This window comes from Balaenoptera borealis, assembly GCF_965194805.1.
Source record: "Balaenoptera borealis genome assembly, chromosome: 14".
In the NCBI taxonomy this organism is placed as follows: domain Eukaryota; kingdom Metazoa; phylum Chordata; class Mammalia; order Artiodactyla; family Balaenopteridae; genus Balaenoptera; species Balaenoptera borealis.
The window spans coordinates 86,168,109-86,176,061 of record NC_138875.1 but is presented as its reverse complement, the minus strand read 5'-3'; the positions used below and the strand labels follow the sequence as shown (position 1 = coordinate 86,176,061).

General features: G+C 49.9%; 1 long non-coding RNA gene across 1 annotated transcript; it reads left to right on the top strand.

Moving 5' to 3' along the window:
- Positions 1-287: 287 nt before the first annotated feature.
- Positions 288-3,629, top strand: LOC309610419. The gene is made up of 2 exons (XR_014233926.1): positions 288-401; positions 1,008-3,629. It is a non-coding gene; the product is annotated as an uncharacterized lncRNA (long non-coding RNA).
- Positions 3,630-7,953: the final 4,324 nt, after the last annotated feature.

Sequence of the window (7,953 nt, the reverse complement as noted above, 5' to 3'; positions counted from 1 at the left end):
GAGGGGCCTGTTGCCTTAGCTTTGGGAAGGGCTGTTGGGGACTACCTCGGGAAGGCTGCAGTTGCCAAGCCACCTCTGCTGGGTGATGACCCCCCTGCAACTGCCCTCATCTGAGGACCCCGCAGTTCTCAACAGGACGATTCTGCCACCCAGGGGACACTTGGCTTTGTTTGGAGACACTTCTTGGTGTTACAACCGGGAAGGGGGCGGTACTGGCATGTAGTGGGTAGAGGCCAGGGATCCTGCTCCCCCGCAACAAAGAATGATCCGGCCTCAAATGTCAACAGTCCCAAGGTTGGGAAATCCTGTGATGACTGAGGAAAGCCAGTGGAAAACCCTGGACAGCTCACTGCCCACAGGACTCCTCTGGGAGGGCTTCCTAGCTCCAGAGGCCCCGTGTGGTGAGTTCAGCCAAGCTGCCCCCTCTCTCTGCCCCTCCTGTTTCTCTCCCTTCCCTTCCCATGGGGCTGATCCCAAGGGCCCACCTTAATACACTTTGTGCATGCTAACCTCCTTCTCAGAATCTGCACCCCTGGGAATGCAAAAAGTCATTCTTCCAGAAAGTTCTAGCAAGGCAGAAGTCAGCTATGCATCCTGTAAGCATTGAAAACTCTGCAAACCTCTGACTCCCAAGATAACTACTGTGTGCCACTGACAGGTGTTCATCCTGGGTTGGTTTTTTTTCCAGGCATCTAGCAGGTACCTGTTGTTTGTGCTGGTCGGCTCCCAAGCTCCCTGTTTCTGGGAACCACACCTGGAGGACCTGCGCTCCCCTCCCCTTAGGCCGTGAGGCCGGCCAGGACCTGGCTCCTGCTTTTCCCCCTTTCCCCCTTTCCCCAGAGATGGGCATGTGACTCAGGCCTACCTAATCAGTATTGTCCCGCCTCCTGACCTCAGTGATTGGTTCAGAGGTAGGCACATGATCCAAGCAAGGCAGCTGAGTGTCAGCCTGAGGAATTTGTTGGAAGTATTGAGAAAGAAGAATATTTTCTGCTTTTTTTGCTCAGCTGGGAGAACAGGGATCTGGAGCTGCCTGGAGTCCCCACATGGAGAGAGACTGCTTAAGAATGAAGCCAAACTCGTAAGCCGAGTGGAGAGATGGGGGGCCAGAGATCGAATCATGAAGGCAGTGGGCCCTGGATCAAACCACACCTGAAGACACACTCCAGGTTTTTTTCTTATTATGCAGACCAGTAATTTCCATGTTTTGGGTAAATTGAATCACTGTTATGAGTTGAATTGTGCCCCTTCCCACAAAAAGATATGTTGAAGTACTAACCCCAGTATCTCAGAATGTCACCTGATTTGGAAATTGGTTTTTTACAGAGGTCATCAAGTTAGGATGAGGTCATTAGGGTGGGCCCTAATCCCATATGACTGGAGTCCCTATAAAAAAAGGAAAATTTGGACACAGAGACAGACATGCACAGAGGGAAGATGATGTGAAGATACAAAGGGACAAGGCCACGTGACTGGGATGGTGTATCTACAAGCCAAGGAAGGAACACCTAGGGTTGCCAGAAAACACCAGAAGCTAGAGGAGGAAGGAAGGGTTCCCCGCCACCCGGCGCCATCAGAGCATGGACTTACTGACACCTTGATTTCAGACTTCTGGCCTCCAGGATTGTAAGACAATAAATTCCTGTTGTTTTAAGCCACCCAGTTTTGGGTACGATGTTATGGCAGTCTAGGAAACTAATCAAGTCACTGTAGTTGGTCTCTGTCACTTGCAAGCAAGAATTCTGAGTAGTGCAGTGTTACAGCACCATGTAAGTAATTATTTACAAAAATGGTAAGTTTCCCATTTGAAATACCAGAATCTAACATTTTAGGTGGTACCCAGAGTACTTACACCGACTTCACCTTCCTCCATTCTCTTTCCCCCAAGCCATTATCTCTAGTGCAGTCTGACCTTTGCAAGCTGCACCCCACTCCCTCAGGATGTGATAATTTGGTCCCCATGGTTAGGCCAAACATGCTTTGTATTATCCTTGTAATAGGGCTTATTCCATGACAATGTCCCTGAGTGCCATGAATACCAATGATATTATATGAGATGATTTTAAGTAGAATGCCACTGTATTTTTTTGCTTTAGTAATCAATCTTTATTTTAATGTGTTCAAAGGTTGTAACTGGCACATCAAGCCTGTGATGTCACAAATATCATTGCTCAGTGTATCTGTCTGAGTCCCAGCACTCAAATGGGATAATTGGGAGAGTTAACAAAGGGACAGTCTACAAAGGTGGAGGCAGGGTCTGTGTAGGGAAACCAAGAATAAATGTTGCAGTGTCCAGGGCTAGTGAAAACAAGGAGCTGTTACCACCTTTAGGCTGGAAGGAGTGGAGAAGGAGTAGTTACTGGAACCCAGAGAGAGCTGTAGCTGGAGGAGAGGGGCCCTCAACAGGAGTGACCTTCAGGAGAAGAACACAGCCCTTGTTCTAATCACAGTGAGGCAGGAAGGGAGATGGGGGAAATACCCCAACCTCTCTCCCGTCCCGCCCTCCAGTCTTCCCTCTGTGCTTCCCATTGGCTGAACCCAGCAGGAAATCAGAGTGCAAGGGATCCTGGGAAATGTAGTCCATAGGGTCAGCCTCCTGATACACAGAGCAGGGAGGGTCTGAAAGGGCAATTGAAAGTTAACCAGCATACTTAAAATGAGGCTACGTAAATGATAAATGTAAATGTAAAACGTAAGGAAACGATTGAGTTTTAAGTAGGCACCCATTGGTCTGCATACACATGGCTATGTTTTCAGAACAATTTATCTCCTTTTTCCTAATGTATACTGACCTCCGCTTCTATGCCACCTTTGTCCCCAAATCCCGGCGTTGGTGTCACATCACACATTGCACCAGCCACCTCTGACTTGGGGCACTTGGAGGCCTTGGAAGGGTGGTATTGGCAGTGGGAAGGCTCAGTCGTGTCCAGAACTCTCTCAGAGCTAGCCAGCACCCCTCTCAGCTCCCAGGGGAGCGCAGACCCCTGACTGTTTCCCTGTGAATGCTGCCAGTGTAGTTTTAACAGGCGTTGCTGTGCAAGTGCCCATTAGGCTGAAAAGAATGAAGCAGATCAACATGTGCTGGCACAAGGGACAGACAGAAATGTGGTGGACGGAATGGGCCCTGGGAGGGCTGTAGATCGTGCATGCAATGGGCAGAATAGGGGCCCCCGAAGATGCCCAGGTCCTAATCTCTGGAACCTATCATGGCAAAGGGAACTTTGCAGATGTGATGAAGGATCTCAAGATGGAGAGATCCTCCTGGATGATGGCGGGGGGCGGGGGGGGCCCTAAATGTAACCACAAGTGTCCTTTAAAGAGGGAGGCAGAGGGACTTCCCCTGCAGTCCAGTGGTTAGGACACTGTGCTTCCGCTGCAGGGGGCCCGGGTTCGATCCTGGTCGGGGGAACTTAGATCCTACATGCCGTGCGGCATGGTCAAAAAGTAAAAAACTAAAAATAAATAAAAAATTTAAAAAAGGGAAGTTAAAAAAAAAAGAGGGGGACTTCCCTGGCAGTCCAGTGGTTAAGACTGTGCTCCCAATGCAGGGCGCCTGGGTTCAATCCCTGGTCGGGGATCTAGATCCCACATACTGCATGGCATGATCAAGAAGAAAAAAGAAAAAAAGAGGGAGACAGAGAGAGACTTGACCATAGAAGAGGAAATAGGAGCTGTGACAACAGAGGCAAGAAGTAGGAGTGATATGAGATCAAGAGACAAGAAATGTAATGCTAGAAAAGGCCAGGAAGCCAGTCTCCCCTGGAACCTCCTGAAGGAACCAGCCCTGCCAGCACCTTGACTTAGTCCAGGGAAACTGTGTTGCTTAAGCCACTAAGTTTGGGGTAATTTGTTACAGGAGTAATGAGAAACTAACTTTTTTTTTTTTTTTAACGGAGGTAGTTCAAAATTTATTTATAAATTTGTTTAAAAGAGTGTAAGTGATGATTATCTTTTCCTCTTGCTCACATGTGTACACCGGATTAAGAACGTAGGGATTAAAATCTAAAGAGTTGCCAGAACTTCCCCCAGACCAGATCTGAGAATCAGATAAGAGCGACCTGCTTAGAGAGATGAGCACACAGCACCCATCACTCTCACTAACCTGAAAGCATCAGCGCCTTGAGGGCAGGGGTTGTGTCTCTCTCACTTGGTACTCCTGGTATTTGGTGGCTGGCCCAGGGAGGCACTCCATGAATATCTGGGTGGCAGTCTTGTCATTATGCATTTGTCTGATGACAGCCATAGCTGCGGGCTCCCTCACTAGACCAGAAGCTTCCTGGGGTTAAGTTTTCTCACCTCTGCCTCCCCAGAGTCCGGTCAGTGCTCAATAAATGTTTGTTAAATGAATAATTGAGCACCTAGTCTTTGAGAGCAGCTGGGCTAGTGAGATAAATGAGATAAATTTAAAAAATGAGATAAAAATATACAGTTCCCACCTTCAAGGGTCCTGCAGCTAGTGAGGGAAATTTACAAAATAATAATGATGAAGGTGTGCTGAGCGCTTACCACGCGCCTGACGCCAGGCTGAGGGCGTTACAGGTACACGTGATGGCTTACTTTGTCCTCAGACAGCTCGGAGAGACACTTTGAATGGAGGTCAGTGGGGAGATGAAATGAAAGGATGGTGGACAGTGGGGTGTCCAGGCTAAGGGAAGCAGCAGGGGTGATGTAGCACCCGGAGGCTAGCATCGTGGGGACCCCTTCCTGTTCCTAGACCTGAGGGTCAGGGACCAGAGCAGCACAGAGCCAGAGCGAGAGGCAGAATAATGGCCTGCAAAGACATCCACAGCCGGGTTCCTGGAAACTGTGCCTATGCTGGCTTGTATGACCAGGGGGAGGGAAGGTGACCAGGGGATGGGAAGATTATCGTGGGTTATCCAGCGGGCTCACTGTCATCACAAGGGTCCTTAATAGTGGAAGGGGGAGCCAGGAGTTCAGAGTCAGAGAGATTTGAGGATGGAGGAGGGGGGACGTGACCAAGGCATTGGCGGCTTCTAGAAACCGGAAAAGGCAAGGCACAGATACTCCCCCAGAACTTCCAGAAGGAACACAGCCCTGCTGACACCTTGATTTTGGCCCAGTGAGACCTGTGTCAGACTTCTGACCTCCAGATGCTAAAGGAGTAAGTTTGTGTTGTTTTAAGCCACTAAGGATGTGCTCATTTGTTCCTGCAGTAATAGGAGGCTATTACAGGCAGCTCTCAGAAAGGGCTGACCAGCAGGAGCTGTGACCTTCAGTAGGGGGACAAGCCAAACCCCAGCCCTGTAGGGAGGGACGGAGGGGCATAAGTACCCCCTCCTCCTTCTCCCCCAACCTGCGCCCTCTGATTCGCTCTGACGCTTCCTGTCGGTCAGCCCCTACCAGAGCCCAGAGGGTGGGGGGTGTGTGGGTGCAGCTCCTGTGTCGCAGACTCAGCCCCTGCAGACACAGGGCAAGGACGAAGAGGGTGGGATCATTATAATTAATCGTCTGCACCTTACGGTTGAGGAATAGGAGGCTGAGAGAGGTCAAGTTCCTTGCCTGAGGACACCCAGCCAACCAGCAGCGGATCCAGGGCTTGAACCCAGGACCTGCGGGCCCCCAAGTCCCACTCTCCACCACGACCCTGGGGAGCAGGGCACGGTGCCTGTGCCGGGAGCCCAGCCACGTGAGCCCGGGGCGTGCGTGTGCGTGCGTGTGCGTGCGTGTGCTTGCTGCCGCTTCGCACGCCCACTCAGTGCGCCTCGGCCCCCAGGCATGTGTTTCTGTGGGCGTTCTCTTTTCTCCGATCCCTGTTATCACCAGCAAGTTTCAAAAGCAGCGAGAGAGAGATGAAATGACACTTTTACTAAACAGGAACCATCTCCCACAGCCTTCGCTAGCTCGCAGTGCCTCTGTGTCTAATTAGGGGTTGTGTCGTTCGGGGTGTGAACGTGAAATTGCTGCTCCCTCCCCAGTCGAGTGGCTGGTGTGGGCGCCGCAGATGCCTGCCTCCCAGGAAGCGGGGGCTCCTCTCTGGGCCCTGATGAGGCTGCGTCGGTCCCTGGAGACTATGGAAGCACTGAATGCCACGTAGCAGAAGGGCTGTGTGTGCACTAATGGGTCTTCCGTGAAGCAGGGAAGTGCCAGATCTCTTATATCAGTAGTATTACAACTGTTTTTCATGGCTCTGGGCTTTGGAGGCTATTTCCTTGAACTTGAACTGAAGGGGGAAAGAAAAGATTTAAGGCAGGTGAGGACCAACTGCATGTGATTCCATTTCATCCTGGCAGCAGCCAGGGAGCTCTCATTACACCCAGCAGAGGGTGAGAGACACACCGGGACCAAGAGCGGCTCTGAAGTTCTGTACTTGGCCCTGGGGCTCGGCGGGAGCCCTGTTCAGCGACTCTGGCCATCTTCACTGTGCTCCAGCCTCCAGCCCCTCCCACACCACAGCTGCTTTCCAGCTTGAACTTTAGCACATGCTAGTCCCTCTGGTGAAAATGCTCTTCCCTGCTTTCCTAGTGAAAGCTACTGCTGACCCTGTTCATCTTTCAGGCCTCATCTTAAAGACCAGTTAGTTCCTTAGGGTGCAGGCTAGACTCAGGTTCAAGGGATTTTGGAGTCAGACCACCTAACTCTGCCACTTGAACTGGGTAACCTTAGACAAGTTGCTGAAGCTTTCTATGCCTCAGTTTTACCATCTGTTAAGTGGGCATAGAAATACCGTCTACCTTATGACGTTGTTAAAAAGACTGAGTGAGGGAATTAAGAAAAGAACATAGAACAATATCTTTATATATACTAGAGGGCAAAGAGCAAGAAGCATTGGCTACTATTGCTTCTTGATCCATTCACACAGCTCTCTCTGGTACCAGCATGTGTAGCCCTTCCTAATGCTTCTTCATTGACTTGGCACAGATATAAGCAAACTGCAGACACCTGTGTCATTATCTGCTTAATATCTGTCTGTCCCACTTGTCCATAAGCCCCTTGAGGACAGAGATCATGTCTGTCTGGTTCTCCCTGTATCCCTAATAGTTTAGCATTAGGTCTGGCGCATAGTAGGTGCTCAAGAAATAAATACTTAAGGCACGTTGAACACCAAAGCCCATGACTTTTCACCTCCCGAAATAGAGCACAGGTAGGGAGTAGTACATTAACAGAGTGGGGAGTATAATTATGAAACTAGCATAATGTACCAGCACCCAGGGCAGGAAGTAGAACTTAGTTGCCACCCGACACCCACGACCCGTGTGGTCCTTCCCGATCACCATTCCCTCCGTCTCCCCAAGAGCTAACCACCTACCAGCCCCTGTGACATCCCTTTCGTTGCTTATGTGCATTATAGTTTAACCACCCAGCTAGACATCCCTAATGCTGTTGATCAGTTTTTGCCTCTTTCCAAAAAAATAGAATCATATAGTATGTTCTCCTCTGAGTCTGGCTTCTCCACTGGCATGAGATCCACCCAGGTTGTTGTGTGTCTCGATTCTTTGTTTCATTTCTGAGCAGGATTCCGTGGTGTGAATATGCTTCGATTGGTTCATTCACCTGTTGATGGACATTTGTTTTTCCAGTTTCCAGAATAAAGCTACTATGAGCATTTATCTTTGTGTGGACATAAGACTTCATTTCTCTTGGGAGTCAATACCAAGCAGTGGGATGTCTGGATCATGGCATATGACTGTCTTCAATTTTGGTGCTTAACATTGCACTGATTTCCAAAAGGGCAGTGCTGGTTTACACCCCGACCTGCGAGCCGGAGGAGTCCCATTGCTCTACATCGTCACCAGCACCTGGTGTTGCTGGACTTTATACTTTTTGCCAATCCATTGGGCGTTAGTTGTATCCTGCGGTTCCCCTGCTCAGTAGGAATCACCATGGCCACAGAAGATCATGGCAGAAATCTTGCGTTTGGGAGCCCAGGTGCTTGAGTTGGAGCCCAGCTCTGCCATTTCTTTGCAATATGACCTTGGGCAGGTGACTTATCCT